The sequence below is a fragment of the Falco peregrinus genome, chromosome 7 (assembly GCF_023634155.1).
Source record: "Falco peregrinus isolate bFalPer1 chromosome 7, bFalPer1.pri, whole genome shotgun sequence".
NCBI lineage: Eukaryota > Metazoa > Chordata > Aves > Falconiformes > Falconidae > Falco > Falco peregrinus.
Genome location: NC_073727.1, coordinates 7,202,513 through 7,219,847, shown reverse-complemented (window position 1 = coordinate 7,219,847; position 17,335 = coordinate 7,202,513).

Here is a 17,335-nt window from a genome sequence, read left to right as displayed (position 1 = left end):
TGAATGAAACTTTCCCAGTCTAGCCCAATTCTGACTTCAAGCCTAGGTTACTCTGTGTGCTCCTTAGAAGGAAAAGAAAGTGCTAGCACCTTTCTCCTTTATCTTCTTTTGCTTCACTGCCAGTAAAATTTCATTTGGGCCAAGCTGTATCCAGATGCCCTGAGCCCATCTGTGTGCTCCAGGAACCTGGGCTTTGGGTATCTGAAAGTCTCCTCTCCTTCGTCTGTTTTCTTGGAGGGAATAATTGCTCCTCACACATCTACCTTTAAAAACTCTCCAGAAGGTTCACAAACTCATCTTACGAGATTAAAAAAGATGAGTCCACACAGGATCCAAAATAAACTTCTTGACTAGAATTTTTTTCCAACTTGGGGATGATTCCTAACTAGAATGGTGAAGCCTTAGTGATACATGCTGCCATACTGGTTTTGAGGAGATCATGATGAGAAAAGGGGTAAGTAGCAAAGAACAGAAAAAAACAGAGGGAAAGAGGGTGCAAAATGTTAATGCTGTCATTCCCTTTGAAGACAGAATGGGTCTGTGGATATTCACTGGCCCTTTCTCAGAATACGGTAGTCCAATGCGCACTTCTCCACACTGTTTTTAAAGCCGGTGTTTGTTAAGTCATGAACCCTTTACAAAATCCTTGAATTCTGAAAATTCAAGAGGCTTCAGGAACCCGAGCCACCCAGAACCCTTCAAAAATTGCTCATCTAGAGTGAAACCAGTGATCTCATATGCCAAAGCATTGCAGATGTCTAGGCCCGTGTTTTCTGTTCTGTACGCTCCATGGCACAGAGCTGGATTTTTGTTTGGAGCTACTTTCAATGGCAATTAAAAAAAAATAAACTAATGGTAAGCTCTCTAAGGTCTGTCATTCCCCTTCTCTGAATTAACCTTAGATACTTGTTTTCCACCCTGTTTCGATGGTGGTCTAGTGGTTTTAGAGCAGGTGATCCTGCCTAAATCCAAGAGGAATTGAATGAATGAGGAGACCAGTTAACCTCCACTCCACCTCTGTTTCCTCTGGTTGGTTTTGAGAGCCTACCTAGCAGAAGAGAGATGAACAACAGAGAGCAGAAGTCCATTTGGGATGAGTTCTCTTCCTTCTTCACTGTCATGAGTGGCTGTGGGGACATCTGGATCTCTAGGGAACATCACTAAATAGGACCAGATAACCTCAAAATATTAGAGCCAGACCAGCTCTGTCATGTATGATTCACTTGCTGTATAACGACTAATAAAGGCAATATGTGTGGAGCCAGGAAGGCAGCCAATACAGCTTCTTCCAAGAACTGTGAGTAATTAACTGGGTCCCTGGTTAATTTCTTTCATGAAAATGTGTTGAGTGAGATTCTTACAAGTGGTGCTTTTGTGTGACGTCTCCCTCGACTCCCAGACAGCATAAACCCATGCAACTGGAAAAGAAGAAAAAGTGAAATACAAAGTTTCAGAATGTTGGGGTACTTTCCTCCAGCTGCATCAGCTAACATTTCCTTCTTCCTCCTTAGTTCCTAAGCTCCTGGTGGTTTTCCTCTCAAAACGTGGTCTTTAGCCCAGCCATAGATATTGTATCCTTGTATAACATGCTCCAGCTTCTTGCTTTAGTCTGAGGGGTCTCACATCTCTTATGTTTCAGAGGAAAAATCATGCAAAACTTCCTAAGATGAAAGAAAATTAATTAGTTGCAGCATGTTCCAAAGGAGAAAAAACTCACCCAAAGCACCATGTTGCCCTTGTTTGTGGACCTCATGTCAGAGCAGCTACAAAGAGAAGGAAACAACGAATCTCAGCCTGCTAAGTCATGGTTGCACCTTGTTAGAAAAGCTCTGGCTCTTTTACTCTGTGTCCTTCAGGCCTTCCCCTGTTGCTGCCCTTGAGGCAACCTACTGCTGCCTATGCTCCTTTGAACTTAACAGGCGTTTTCTTCCTCGCTGAGACAGAGCAAACGGGCTGAGGGAGACGTTTGAGTTGCCCAAGGCAAAGGGAGCCCACCCCCACCCCAAGCACCAGAGGATGATCCAAGCAAACAAATAAAATGATGGATGGTTCTTTCTGACAGCGGGACAGATTTTAAGTGACAAGAATCCTGCCAGAGATATCTTGAGGATGGAATACATATGACAACAATTTAATATGTACAGCACACAAGGGAGAAGAATATTAATATCACATGGCATAATTTAATTAGATATTTTAACTAGACCTAAATTTATCTCACTGATAGTGACTGGTAGTGGATGATTTGGGAAATACACAAGCACATCACTGAAATCGATTTGGGAAATACACAAGCACGTCACTGAAATATTGGGTTTCAACAAAAGGATAGTAACTTCTTTCAGTATTTCAAGCATATTAGGAACATGTCAGCTAAATATTATGGAGAAATAATATGAAGCTGCTACTGTATGAGATAATGAGGTGACAGAGCACTGAGTATCCTGTAACGTAACATTTGCCATCTATGACTGTCCCTGCAAGGGTTGTTCTTTAGGAAGCCTCGTAAACATAATGTCTGGTCTACATCCCCTTATGTTATTTTCTTAAGACACTTTTTTTCCTAACTCTAGGAAATAAATAGATATGATCAGGGACCAGGAAAGCTGGACAACAAAGTTTGTATCACCACAAAAACATTCACATGTATTGCATGAACAAGAAGGGGATCAAGATTTGGCTAAAACAAGTGGAATCTATGATTTGTTGGGAATCTAGGGATATTTCCACCTTTTTCTTAAGTGACATGTACCAGTTTGAATAGCACCAGGTTGTTTTTATTGCATAATTTGACTCTGTGGATTGAATTATTTTTGCCGAGTTTTGTCAATCTGCCTGGCCTGTTTTCTACAACGCACATGAAGTTAATACATCATTCATCAACTCCGTGTAATTGATGGGATATTTTTTCCTTCTCTCTGCTCCTAGTGTCACACAATAATGTCTACCCAGTTTTGAATAAATTATGCAACCTTGATATATATATGTTTATTACATAATATAACATTTTGTTTCTTCATTCCTTCAGAGCCTTCTTTTTTTGTTATTAGTTAATAACAGATTGTTTCAGCTGTGAGTGGAAACACTATGTGGAGTCTTCTTTTAAATAACAAAATTATCCCAAATACTGTGTGTTACGCAATGAAAAGGATGCATTAATATGGAGAACATTTACACACAGAGTAAAAAAGATGTAGAGATTTGTCTTTCCTCTTCTTGGAGAGGATAGGAATTTGAGCTGGCTATGTCCTTTCCCCCAGATTTAAGTTTCAAAACGATAAGAGAGCAGAACTACCAAATACTATATGTCCTAAGAGCAAATCTGGCATCTGAACAGCTCCATCACAAACGTGAGGAGTGAGGTGTGCCGCCTTCCCACCCCAGGCGGGGTGTCTGGGGGAGCCTGGGCAGTGGCCGCGGTTCTGCTGCCCTGACTCCCAGGAGGAGCCCTGGCTGCTCGCCTGCTGCCTCGTTGGAGGCTGAGCTGGAATTTAGATGAAGGCATATGTCTGTCCATTCTCAGAAAGCCACTAGCCTTTGTGAATATTCAAGCAAACTATTTAGGGAGTTTCTCAGTGATGGACCGGGATTATCGCCAGAGTATTAAACATCAAAGGGTAGGATGCTTCAGGCAGCTATACCTAACAACCAGTTAATACTCAGTTTGTAGATAATGAGATGTCACACTATTCATATAAATGCACAGCAAATACATGAGCCTAAGTGCATCAGTAAATCCGTTTTGATATCAGTAATACATAAAATATGCTATCTATTTTAATTCATGTTAAATCATGCAGGGACAAGGAGGGAATCATGCATACAGAACACAAAACAGTCAAAGCAGTGCAGGAGCATTTGTCATTTTACAGGGTCTGCAGGTGTCATGAGTGCTTGACATTGCATTTGGAAAAGCATCATCCTTTCTCCAAGGGACATATCCGATTACTACCAGGTATTTATAAAGCCTCCAGCTCCAGAGTATCTGAGGACCTTCAGCAAGTTAAAAATGACAGCACTGCTGTGCTTACTTATCTCTCTTTTCACAACATGCTATATAGGGTCTGAATAATCCCTGTTCCTATATATGACAGTAAACTTGGGTAGGAATAAGGAGAAGTTCGCAGGCTAAGGAAACAAGATTAGATGGTTAAAATCATACCAGAAACAAGAAGGCAAGACCGGCCACAATTATCTTTCTTCGAGTCCTAGATCTGTATTTTCATTGATCAACTTTGTGAGTCATCTTGTTGAGAAGGGTGTGTGTGCATGTCTGATAGACTTGGACAGTTCATGCTGTTAACTCCTTTTAAGCCAATTTACATAAAAAAGCAGGCAAACTTCGAATACATGAGCACATCTTCAGCTCTGCTTTCAATATCGTCACTGCCTGCTTAAATGCTGTGCAAGAAGACAGGCTCAGTGCCATTCCCTCTAACCATTAGGAAATGCAGAAACAAGCTTCTGGGGCTCAGTGCCCAGAGATAAGGGTTATGAATTCTGCAGCTCCTGGGGTGCTGTGGGTAACACAGAGCAGCAATATTGCTTCAGGTAAGGAAATACTAGGTACACGAAGTACCATATACCTCATTCAGGTACCCTGGCCACCTGCAGTGGAAAAATGCACTGCAGATGAGCAGAACTTCACAGCATAGCTAAGCAAGGTGGCTTGCATGTATGCCTCTGGTGGAGTGAGATAACCTGGGACCAAAGTGGTCAGGAGGGGAGGAAAACAGGCACGAGGAAGTTTGAGAAAGCGCTGGTGACAGAAGGGTTTGATAGTTACAAATTTATACTGAAAGAAGAGATGGAGCAGCAATAGGTAACAGGGACAGGATACCACCTGGAAAAAAGCTGTATGAAATAGGAAGGAACATTGGAAGTCTCTGATGTATCATTCCACGTTCCTCCGAATTGCACTGGTGCAAAGTATTCAGAACATTTTTAGGACTTTAAAAAGTTTCAGTTTTTCTTATGCATATTTTTATATTCTAGTTAAGTAATGAATTTTATTCAAGCAAACATTTGTGGATGCCACACTTGATCTGAATGTGTAAATATTTGCATTGGATGTGTTAGACGACTCGTCCACTCAGGCAGCATAACCAATACCAGTTAACCACTGCAATTAAGATAGCAAATATAAAAAAGAATATGAATGGTCTCAAGGATATTTACAGGCAATCCTTTTAATAAAAATATAGCTGAATGGCTCTAAATAGTGGCCAAATCTGATGAGCTTATGATTTGCAAGTGTATATTAAGTATGGAAAGAAAGAGTCCTAAAGTAAATTGTTTTCTATAGTTGTTTTTTTTGCAGCGTAGCCTCTTCTCCAGCTCTTTGAAGATATATATAGATATATAAATATATATATAAGTTTGGATCAGAATTCACATCTCTACTACAAAAAAACAACCAAACAACAACAACAAAAAAGACACAATATACTTTTTATCTATAAGAACCCAAGATCATAGTTTAAAATAACCAATTACCAGAATTTATCTAAAGTTTGGCTTGGGTTTTCCTTTGGGTACAAAACTATCGTATCAACTTTTATGTTGCTCAAAAGAACGCTCAAAAAATGCTCAAAAAGAGAAGACATGAGACATAAGGCTTGAAATTAAGTACCTTACTTTTCATTGACTTACTGCTTTCCAAGGCCCAAGGGGAACATGATGAATCTTGATGATTCTAGTCTGAACTCCAGAGTTCTAGCTAAGCAGAGGATGATCTTTTTTTACAGGAAAAGCCAGTCCAGATTCAAGGGTTTGCAGTGATGAAGAATCTAAGAAGTCCCTCCCCACCTATGCAGTTTTCATACCCCTTATTTCTAATCCGAATATTTCAAAACACAGCTTTCTGATACTGGATCTTGTTATGCCTGTGTCTGCTGGATTAAAGAGTTCTCAAAGCATTCCTGAAGCAGTTTCCTGAGCGCTTTCCAATTCTTCAAAATCCTTTTGAAGGTGTGGATACTGGGGCTGGACATGGTATTCCAGCTGACAGTTGAGTTTCATTACCTTGAAATAAGGATTAACTAGAAGTCAAAACGACATAACTCGGTGTAGTGACATTTCACCTTTGGTGACCTGGGTTTAAATTGGTCGTTGGTCAGCAATGGAAATTGTTTTCCTAATCTTATCCTAGCCTCTTCTGACGTTTTTCCATATCAAAAAAAAGAATTGCTTTCATTGGCATAATTTTCCTTCCCGGTTAAGTGCAGCCCTGGAGCTGGGCTGGCTGCAAACAGGTTTGCACGGCAAGGACACACCGACAGAGCCGCTGGCTCCCGTGCTCCCAGGGCAAACATGTTCCGAGCAAACGCTGTGCGTACGTGACCTGCAGCCACTCGCTATCCCCTGCTCCAACCGCAGGCACAGCCCCTAGCAGGATCCTTTCTCCCCTTTGCTTGGTGGTCCTGCCTGAAGGATGGAGAAGGAAGCAATTTTCTTTACAGCCTTAGAATGAAATGATATTTCACAGCTGCAAAATTATATAAAGACTTGAGGCTTACAAGCTGAGCGACAGGAAGCAACCTAATTTTAAAACCACTTCTGCGCTATAGAATATTGCCAAGCAATATGCTATGAAGGGAGTGAGATGTTTCCAAATGCTTTTTCTTCAGTAAGTTAAAAAAAAAAAAAACAACCCTATAACCACATACCAAGCATTTAGGCAGTGATGTCTTCCAGACCATGAAGAGAGAGAAAGGTAGGTCAGGAAGGATGAAGACACAAGGAAACCCTATCGTGAAATAAATGTAGTTGGTGCAAATTAGTATAATGTAGTTGTACCTAAACAGGGGTTTAGATGGACTCATTAATATGTAATACACATGCATTAGTACAAATGTAGCTGCATTCCCAATACAGAGCTTTTTAGATGACGTAAAAACATTGTTTTTATTAGATGGTAAAGTTAAGACATGACATAGCTGTTGGGATTCATCTGACCCAAATTTAGCATGGAAAAAATCAGTTACCTACTTTAAGCTAGTCACTTAAAGTTACACAAAGGTCCCCTTTTGTCACTGGCAGAGAGAGATAAGTATCTCTAGAGTTATTGTTGCCATAACCTTACACATTTTCAGCAGAAATGATTCGCCCTGTGAAAGTGCTTCTTTCTCTCCACTGAGTACCAAAAAAAAAGCTAGAGAAGTCCTTTCTATTTGATGCTTAATTTTTAGATTTACTGAATCTAAACTAAGACTAGATTAACTAATCTAAAACTGAAGTTGGGTAGTTGTGGGAGATCTCTCTACCCATGCAGATGAGAAATGTATCTGGCTATTAATAGCTACACTCAAAGTGTTTGATCAAAGCAACAAATAATTGTGAGCTCATTCGTAGCACATTTTTAATAAGGTGGTGCTCAGTTTTGTGAAGAAAATGGGATGAGAAATTGTCAAAAGACGTATGAGAGCCCTGAAAGAAAATCTGTGTTAATTGCAAAAGCTGTTGTCATACCTGATGTTCATAAGATGTGATTCTAAACTAACACTCCCACAGGGATGTAAAGGAAGAGGGAGTTAATGCAGTCATAAATTTATTAGCAAAAAAGGGTAAATAAACTATTCATTTTGGGGTGTCAAGAAGTCCTGTGGCATGCAGGAGAGCCTAGCTGAGCTCCTGTTTGGAAAGCTGTGATGCACGAGCTCCATCCAGCTTACATTTTCAGTAAGGAAAAGAATTTGGTTGCCGAGGGGTTCGTGCCCTTTGGTAGCAGAAGACAGGCGCCTCACCTACATACCCTGTAAATTCTGGCATGGCACTCTTGAACTGAGCCAAGTAAAGGAATTGTTAGTCAAAATCAGAGCTAATGGTAGGCCTGGGCAAGTTGTTTTGGCAGGATACTACCATGGAAGGGAGAGGGGAGAAAACCAGACACTGCCTATGCCAGAGGTCTAGCCGGGATGTTTCCATGCTTTGCTGAAGAAAGAGCTGGGATGTGGGAATTTGTCACGGTCCTGGGCTGGAAGCAGCCCAGCTGGGCTCAGTTTCCCTGTCCCACTGGAAGCATCAGGAGCAGCAAGCCTGAACTGCTGATGCTTTCCCTTGGCTCTTTCTTCATCCCTCTTAATGTTCCTGCCCACTCTTCCTCTCCTCTCCATGACAGGAATGCCTGGCTCTCGCCCAGCTCCACTAGCCTTGGAGCAGCAAAAATCAGCTTGGCTTGCACAACTGAGACCTCACAAGCCATCTCTGGGCACCAAAACCTGACAGTCTTGATGTGTGCAGGCACACCACGGGGCAGGGGGAGGGGTAAGCATCTCGCATGGGGAGCTCTGTAGGAGAGATTGCTTTTATTTCAAATTGATGTCCTCTATGCTGAAATGGCAACTTTCTTTGCTCTCCAGATGACCTGTAATTTCCACTCGTCAGAAACAAAATGGTGTTTCAAGTCAAAAGATCAATTAATATAAGATATTAATTTTATATGAGATAAAATCATATATTATATAAATTATAGACTAACATAAAATTTATAATTTCTTGGTTTGTTATAAACAGTAATTTCATTGCTTTCTAAAAAAAAAATAATTGCAAAAATACCATAACAATATTTTAGTGGATACATCATTCTGATTCAAAGTTTCTATTTTTTCTCAAATCTGTTCAAAACTTCCTGGAAAAAATACAAGATTATTCTTCAAGCAGAAACATTCCTCAATAACATTTTCTTTTAAAGAGCTCTTGATGAGATGTATTTGGATTTCTGACCAGCTATTGCCTTAAATCATTTCATCACCGAGTACAGTAAAAAAGAGCCCCACTTGGTGGAAAAGAAATAACATCCAAGCAGCCTCATCTGGAAGAGTGTTAGTGGTAGCAGAGATCTGCAAGGCTTTCATTTGGTAAGCAGAAGACCTTCAAAGCTTGTGAAGTTGAAATGTTTCCTGCTTCAGAAAGAATAAAGGTAAAAAATAGCTTATCATTCAGATTCAAGGAAGAGTAGGAATGAATTGCTTACTTTCTTGCCAAGTAAGATGTGGCAGGAGATAAAGGTGCTCAGGATTGGAATAGACACCTCGAGGGTGGTCAAACACTGGAAAAGGCTTCCTAGCAAGGTCTGTGTTTAGGAGACATTTGGACAATGCCCTTAACAACGTGCTTTAACGTGAATTCGTCAGGCAGTTGGACTAGATGATCATTGCCTGTCCCTTCCAACCAAAATTATTCCGTTCCGTTCCATTCCGTTCCATTCCATTCCATTCCATTCCATTCCATTCCATTCTATTCTATTCTATTCTATTCTATTCTATTCTATTCCATTCCATTCTATTCTATTCTATTCTATTCTATTCTATTCTATTCTATTCTATTCTATTCTATTCTATTCTATTCTATTCAGCGAACCAAGCAAAACAGTATATAAATCACCTTTGGACTTTCTTTCAGAGGGTTCAGCAGTTTCACATATATGCAGAATTGTCACGGCTACAAAACCAACAGTGTGATGAACTTTATATGTGTATGCTCAGTGCTCAAGCTGCACTGTACTCTTCAAAATACACATCTGTATGAGGTAGATTTTCAGAAGCCACAACTGTTGTCATATAGTCAGCTGCCTTTTAAGGTGATAGTAAAACTGCCCTAGTTGGAAACAGAACGAGGGCAATGCTGAGCACATCTGGGAATGCCACCTGTGCTGTAAAAGCAGTGTAAGCGATAATTCGCCGCATCCCTGGAGAAATATTTAATGATGTCCCCGTGTATTATTAGCATATGGTTAGCTGAGCAGAGGATGGGGGTTAGAGGCCCACATGGACAAGCACAGAAGGCATGCCAACAGAGTGAAAGAGAAAGAGGCAAGACGGACTATCAATACTCCTGGAGGACGTTGGCACCATCAGATACTGATGACCTACCTCAGATGCCTAAAGATAGAAACCGTGTACCTGTGCAGGCACAGCACAGGTGCTGCGTTCGTAGTTTGTACTCTTTATTTACTCGTCTGAATTGGGTGCTGGAAGACGAAGGTAGCCAGTCTTCTAAGAATTTGACTTCAGTTCTCCAGTGTACAAACTGGAAAGTCCTAATGCCATGAATCCTTTAAGTGAACCCTACAAATCACAGCAGCATGCTAATATAGACAGGGCTCTTTGAATCCATCTAGAGCCAGACAGGCTAAGGAAAAAAAAACACAAACCCAACAAAAAAACCCCACAACCCACCAAAAAAACCCCACACCAAAAAACAACAGCAAACAACAAAACTACATAGGAAATGGATGCATTTCCATCGCAAAACTAATTAAATCTACAGTTTTGGCTTTACTCCATCTAGTGGCAACCGGGCAGCAATTTTCCTCCCTCTTTGCGTGCAGAAGCAGCAGCGGGTGAGCTGCTGCTTCAAGTTGGTGTTGGATGCGGGTGGCGTCGCTTGGGCACGTTTGTAGTCAGCGAAGCGCCAAAGCAGCCGATGAATGGGCGTTGGTGTGTTGGACCTGCTGAACACGGGTGCCATCACACCACCCTACCCTGGGTCCAGAAGCCCAGGTGCTGTTAGAAGGCAGGAGGAGAAAGCACCCAATGATGGCGGTAGTGAAGGTCTGCTGGGTGCGTGTAAACAAGGAGTGTTTCGATAGAAAGGTTGGAGAGAAATGCATTTGTATCTTCTGCTGAAGATTTCTTAGGCAATAGAAATGTGACAGGGAAGAGACAGATTCATTTATATTCAAACATGTCCTAGAGTCCTCAGTCAAAAATCTTGGGTCAAATCTGGTTTTCCTGTTTGTTTGGGTTTTTTTTGTGGGGGTTTTTTGTTTGTTTGGTTGGGGGTTTGTGGGGTTTTTTTTGTTTGTTTGTTTGTTTGTTTTTCTGGAAGCAGACTTGCTCTGTGCAAAGTATTCTTACGTATTCATGTGGCAGTCCTTGCTTGAAATTAGTTTTTCTCTGATGCTTTACCTGAGCTTGCAACACTTGAGTCTCCAGGTGAGTTTCCAAACCGGACAGAAATCACAGGAAAGCAAGGCATGTCTCTGGCTGCACCCTGGTCTGCCCTCAGGAGCAAAGGAACCTGTCTGGGCACAGGAGCGTTCTCTAATACAGGGCTGGATTTTGTGTCAGATTTAGATACGTTTAGTCTTTTTTATATTCAGATTTAGATGAATTTAGTTTGTGCAAAATGTATCCAAATCCAACAGAAATGCAACACCTGAATTTTAGAAATGTTCAAATGTCATTGGGACCTGCAAGCTTTAATTAAAGTTTAAAAATTGGTTGTATATGTGTGTGCGTGCACACACAAGACACACACATATATACACACTATGTACATTATGACCCGAATACATATACTTATGTAGCTGTTTCTTAGAGTCCTTAGCAAAGTCTCTGGGCCTTATTCTACTGTATTTTGTAGAATGGACAATTAAAAAGCAAACCTTTTGAGATTTTGGATGAAGGCAGATATAGGAGGTCATCTTATGTGACCCCTCTATCAGTCAGGGTAAGAAAAAAATTCTAAATATAGTGAGATAATTTCTGTAAAGCATCACTGAATCATGCCTCTGTTTTCATTCAAATCATATAGTAATTAGTGAGTGATGATCTGGTTTAGAAGAAAGAACATATTGTTTTTGTACACTGTGCTTTGTGTACTGTTTGGGCTAAATTAAAACAAATAACTAAGACAATATTTTGCTTTGATATCAGTAAATATTGGCATCAAGAAGCCCTTGCCCCATTATTTTTAATGGGAAGAATTCAGTCTAAACCTTTTTTTCATCAAGTTAAGGAGGTGATGTCATATGGTAAAGGCTAGATATTCCAAATAAATCTCTAACAAGTCATCTTGGCCGAGCAGTATGTGTATCAGATATGCAATTGAACATGTCTGGAAGAAAATGCATTATTGTCATAAGACTTAGCAGTCAGAGCCTGATGAGTTTGTATATCTTGCAAACAGTTACACAAGTAACCAGACATTTCCTGCACAACTCAACGTTTTTCAGGGAGTGTCCTAGACTTCATAGCGAATAACCTCGGATTACACACTTTGACCCTGATTCAGCACCCACCACTGAGTGTTCCTCTCCCTGCAGAGCCCTGCATGACACGCTTGTCAAATGCGTCTTGTAAAATCCTTTGCAACATCCAAAGGGAGCCAGCGGCCGAGCATTATGCATTAGTGTGTTCCGGAGCTGCGTTCCTGGAGATGCGGCAGCAGCTAGTAATTCCAGGCTGCCTCTTGTACTTCCCTCGGTCTCTGCCCATGAGTGTCCTGACTGATTTAGAGCCCAGGGAGCTGGATCGCCACCCCCCACATCCCCCAGAGGCAGCTCCAGGCCCCGGTGCTCCTTCCCTCCACTGCGGATGCCTGCTCCATGTGGGGATCGCTCCAGCTCCACACCCACGGCCACCAGCAGCACGGGGGAGATGCTCTTTTGTCCACTGCCAGGCTTCAGTCCATGCACAGCAGGACATAGATGTATAGGTGTCTGGCTATAGGTACCTGGCTCCGAGGCAGATATCCTGGAGGATGAGTTAAGCTCCCCATGGGCAGGGAGCGTGTGGGAGATTTAAGTGCTTCGTAGGCAGCATGTGATATCCGAAGGTTCTGAGGGTAATTACTAAAGTTCCTGCTAATTTGATCTGCCATAAATCCTATAAGGTTTTATCGGTGGGGGGTGTCTAAAAATAAGCTCATTGCTCTTTCTCACAAACCACCCATGATTTCCCCCCCCGCCAATTTCACTACCTAGCCATATGAATTGACAGAAAAGAGTATCAGTGGACAAGTCAAACCTTTTCCTGATGACAACGTAGCAGAGCTCCCCCCAGAAGAGGAGCTATGCCAGTATAAGTTTGGTTTATGTAAGGCTCAGTTTTTGCAGTAGTGTTACTGCGGCTCTGCCCTGCCGAAAATCAGTGCAGATGTGCAGTGTCTGTGTGGGAACAGGAGCCTTCCTTTCTCACCAAGCCCACAGGGGTACCTCAGGCACAGATCAGGCCCCAGGCAGGGCATTTCTCATGCTATAAAGTCTGGAGGTAGGTGAATATTTTCACAATCAAAGCAAGGCTGGGGAAAAACATTAAAAAAAGAAAAAAGAAAAAAAAAAAAGCTGGCACGTCTCCAGGATGCTCTGTTTTTCATTTCACCTGAACTGTTTAGAATTTTTACAACTGAAAATTGCTTCTTTCCATCTGTGAAGCATTTGCTGCTTGGAAAAGATGCACAAAGCCAAGACATGAAAGACATTTGAAATAAATAAATAAACTAATGCATTCTTTGGAGAATCCATGCTGTTTCCCTACTGCTCCCCATTTTCTTATGAAGACCTCTTCGCAGATGGAGGGCAGCCGCTGACTCCTCAGCAGTAACGAGGGATGGAAAATAATTCCAGTAAGTAGATTATAGTAGCTCACTTGTTTGCAGTCTTAATAAGTCCTGGTTTTGAAGTGTAGGCCACCAAGTAGTTTAGTGAGGGGAAGGCATCTCTCATGCGTTCATAAACGTTATAATTTCCAAAGAACAGCTTGCCTAATATCATGAGCCATGGCTCTAGGACTGCCTGCTGCCAGCAGGGCGGGCATGGAGGATGTCAGGTGAGGCTGCTGCACCCACTTCAGGGTCAATTCACACTAAAATAGCTGAAGATTGGCTATTTTATATGGCTCGGTGGAGACAGAGATACATCACCACATTTCTCTGGTCTCTCGATAGCCTCACAGAGCTTACAAGTACCTGCAACAAGAATAAAATTACAGTGGTGGCTTACAGTCAGCTTCAGCCCTCCTCCCCCTGCTCTGTAACGACTATCAGCATCCCTCTCTGCAAGGCATCACACAAAAACTTACCCCAGAGACACTTCTGAACTGAAACCATGTCAGGTAATTGAAAATTTTCAGCTGCCCTTGGATGTGAAATGGTTGCAGTAAAGCAGAGAGCAGGATCTGCAAGCAAGGAGAGCAGCGAGGGAGACACTGGCTCGGAAAGAAGCAAAGCCTTTCCGTACACCTCAGCGGAATGCTGCTGGCTTTGCCGGCTGCAAGCCTTACCCTGCACTGTTCTGCCTGGAAAGGAGTTTCTAAGTGTCCTTCCACACACTCCTGGAGGTGACAGAGGTCAGCTGGTGACAGCGAGCACATTCTGTCTGGGAGCTGTGCGGGCTGAGGGCTCTGCTGGACCTGGATTCAGAAAGCAAAAGTTGCATTAGCCAGCAAGAAAAAAAGTTCTCGGGATGTCCTCACTTAAAGTGATTAATTATTCAATGGGACTAAAGTGATTAATTATTTAATGGGACGTTTCTTAATTGTTGCTTCGCAACTCTGAAATAGTGGAGGGAGTTGTTTTGGAACACCGTTCTACCGCCAGGTCGGCTGATTTGCAGCTAGGTGGTGGCACCAGCCTCTGTGGTCCACCAAACTGGAGACCATGCTTCCTTCAGGATATGTATTGCTGGAGCTATGGTTGTATTTGAAGAATGCAGGAGAGGAGCCAGGTCTGGTAAGGACCTAAGGAATCCGCTCGTTATTCGGGTTGAAATAGGAAGAGCACACAGGAGGTTTGCTCGCTCCTCTGTGACTGCTCTGGAAAAGAGAAAGCATGGGAGCTGATCTCCTTTTGAACCTCCTACACCGCTGTTAAAACAGACTCAGGAGTAACTCTGTGGTACTAAAACCTTTTCCTCAGCTCACAGGAATTTTGGAGACACAAACTCTCAAGCTTTGAGCAAAAAAACAAAGAGGAAAACCATAAAGGTCATGAATCTGATCCCAGGCCTCGCAGGGCGGCGGCGTGTAGATGAGTTTGCAAACCTCAGTTCTGTCACTCTGCAACAGCCAGAGCTATCAGGCGCTCCTTAATGTGTTACACAAAAGGGCTGCAGTACACAAAGCCTGGAACACATCAGTTTACAGATCCCAAGAGGGTCCTGCGGAGTCTATTACTTTGATGAAGTGGTATTTAAAATTGCATTACCCAGCAGTTGTTTAACCCTCCAGATGTTGCCCCTGTGGAGTGTTTAATACGACGTGAAGCGCTGGTAGGCTAGGCCATAACCTCATGTCATCTTTTCAGCAGGTCACATCAGGTCTTACTATCTTCTACTAAATCAGTACAGGATGACCTGACATCGCAATTTTCCTCCACTGCTGTCCTTTTTCCAATAGCCAGTAGAAAAAACAGAAAGGGGGAATAAATAAATAAATAATAAAAAGCAAAACACCAAACCAATCCAAAAGAACAGGAGAAAGGAAGGAGGTCTGAAAGCCAACTCCAAGAAACTGCTGTTCGGTAGGTTGGTATTTTTATTTTTTTCTGTTGGCTGCGACAGCCCAGATAAGGCAGCTTGGTGCTGCCATCTGCTGTTGCTCCTATTTTCGACGTTGCCCACCTTGAACGCGTCAGAAAGGAGCAACCACGAAGAAATCGGCATCACGAATAAATAAAACACTAATTCTAAAGGGAAACAGGCAAAGAACCGATAATAATAAAAAAAAAATCCCTTATCATTTCTGGCAGCATTTTTAAATCTCTGTACAACACTAATAGTCATTCCTCTGGTCACCGAAAAGTGCTGAGGCATGTCTGTCAGTTCAGTTAATTTTCTTTCCTTATGAGCAAGTCAACTTTTAGAAGCATTTAGTGGGAATCTCGTAATGGCTTACAGGTCGAGCACCTGATGTCCTACAGTGGTTTTCATAGTTTAGCTATTTGGTGCCACAGGTACGTGTTTACAGAGCTGGCTTCCAAAGTCAATTTAACCCGGTGGACGGAGTTGCTTTGATTAGCAGAGGGCTTTTATTAGCTCAGGTCAGAAAAAAGGAAAATTTCTGCCTGAAGGCTGGATGTTCTCTACAGACTGTCTGGGGCTGCAGGCGGCTTTTAAGAATATGAACCAAATCCCTGCATTGACCAGAAGGAATTCAGTTGGCATATGCCCCATGGCATCACCCACCACGATGCTGCCTGGTACCTAGCTGGGCTGTGGCCCTGCCAGCATCTGCATCAAAACACAGTCCTGCCAGGTGTTCTTTTCTGGAAGGAGAGATGGAAATGAGGAGTGGACTTTTATTTGTTTAATTTTAGCACAAACAAACTGAAACTTTTATAAAAAAAGGGCATTGGCATCTGGGATATTGAAAACCAAAAGCATTTTACCATTATTACACAAAACTGTTTTTCCCTCTCTGACTTTTTTTTTTATTTTGTGTGAAAACCTATTTGCAATTTCAGCCAATTCTTTACCAAAAATTTCAACAGGGCTGAGATTTCAGCCCCTGCTGGCCAGTGCCAGCGCGAATGTGATGGCTGTTACAATGATTACAGAGCAACGGTGCTTAGAGAAAATAACAGTTTACTGGCATCTCTTTTGGTGAAGTTTATGAGATTCAAGTATCAAGGATGTAGACGTGGATTGAACTCACTGCGCCAGCACAAATAATTTCTTGACACATGACTGCAGCCACAGAACTCAATGCCAGCATCACTCTATCAAATCCGAAAGGATTGACCACTCCTCTGACAGTTTGAAAACCCTGTGTGCAGACACTACAGCACATGACAGCTCAGGAGTGGGTGCCTGTCACACCAAACTCTTGACAAATGTGTTTTCCATCATCTGGCTTCACCTTCTGCTATTCTAATAAAGTCCGATGGAGTGAAAATTTTGGCTTGCAGCTACCTGTAGCATGCCCTTGCCTGAAAGTAATAGCAGCTCTAAAGCAGCACTAGAGGTGCCTTTGTGTAATTAATAAAGCTGGAGCTTGGGATCTTAACCAGAGTTGTGCTGTAATTTCTAGCTGTGAGGAATGCTCCTTCTCACCTTTGCAGGTCCATCTCCTCCACCACTTACCTTTTCCAAAAATGCAAGGTTTCGGGAGTCCTTTGGCAGCAAGAAGCACAGGCATCGTCGCATCCTTTCAGAATGAAGTAGCTGGACTCAAAAGAAGCATTTTGTGTATATGTGTGTGTGCGCTTAAGTGAAAAGAATTAAGCAGGCTAAATGAGCAGACCCGTGCTGCAGTTGTGGTTAGTGCCAGTGGGACAGAATGGGCTCCCATCCTGGAAACTGCCCAGTGCTGATGGGCAACCACTGCTCCAAGTTTGAGACTGAAAAGTTCTGTCAAAGACGCACTAGACCCAGACCAAAGCTTAGAGATGCTACTAATACACTCACACTTCATTTCAGTCTCTCCCCCACCCTCACTTCCCTCTCGTTCTTGTTGAGCCCAAATATCAACAGTTATGTAGGCACTTGGTGTGATGCAAAATATAAAGTGAATTGGCGATAACATAAATCTGAAATGCAGATATGCAGAGATATATTTAAAGAGAGAAAACTTCTTCAATATATTTGAGTCACAACTGGTACATGAATGCATGG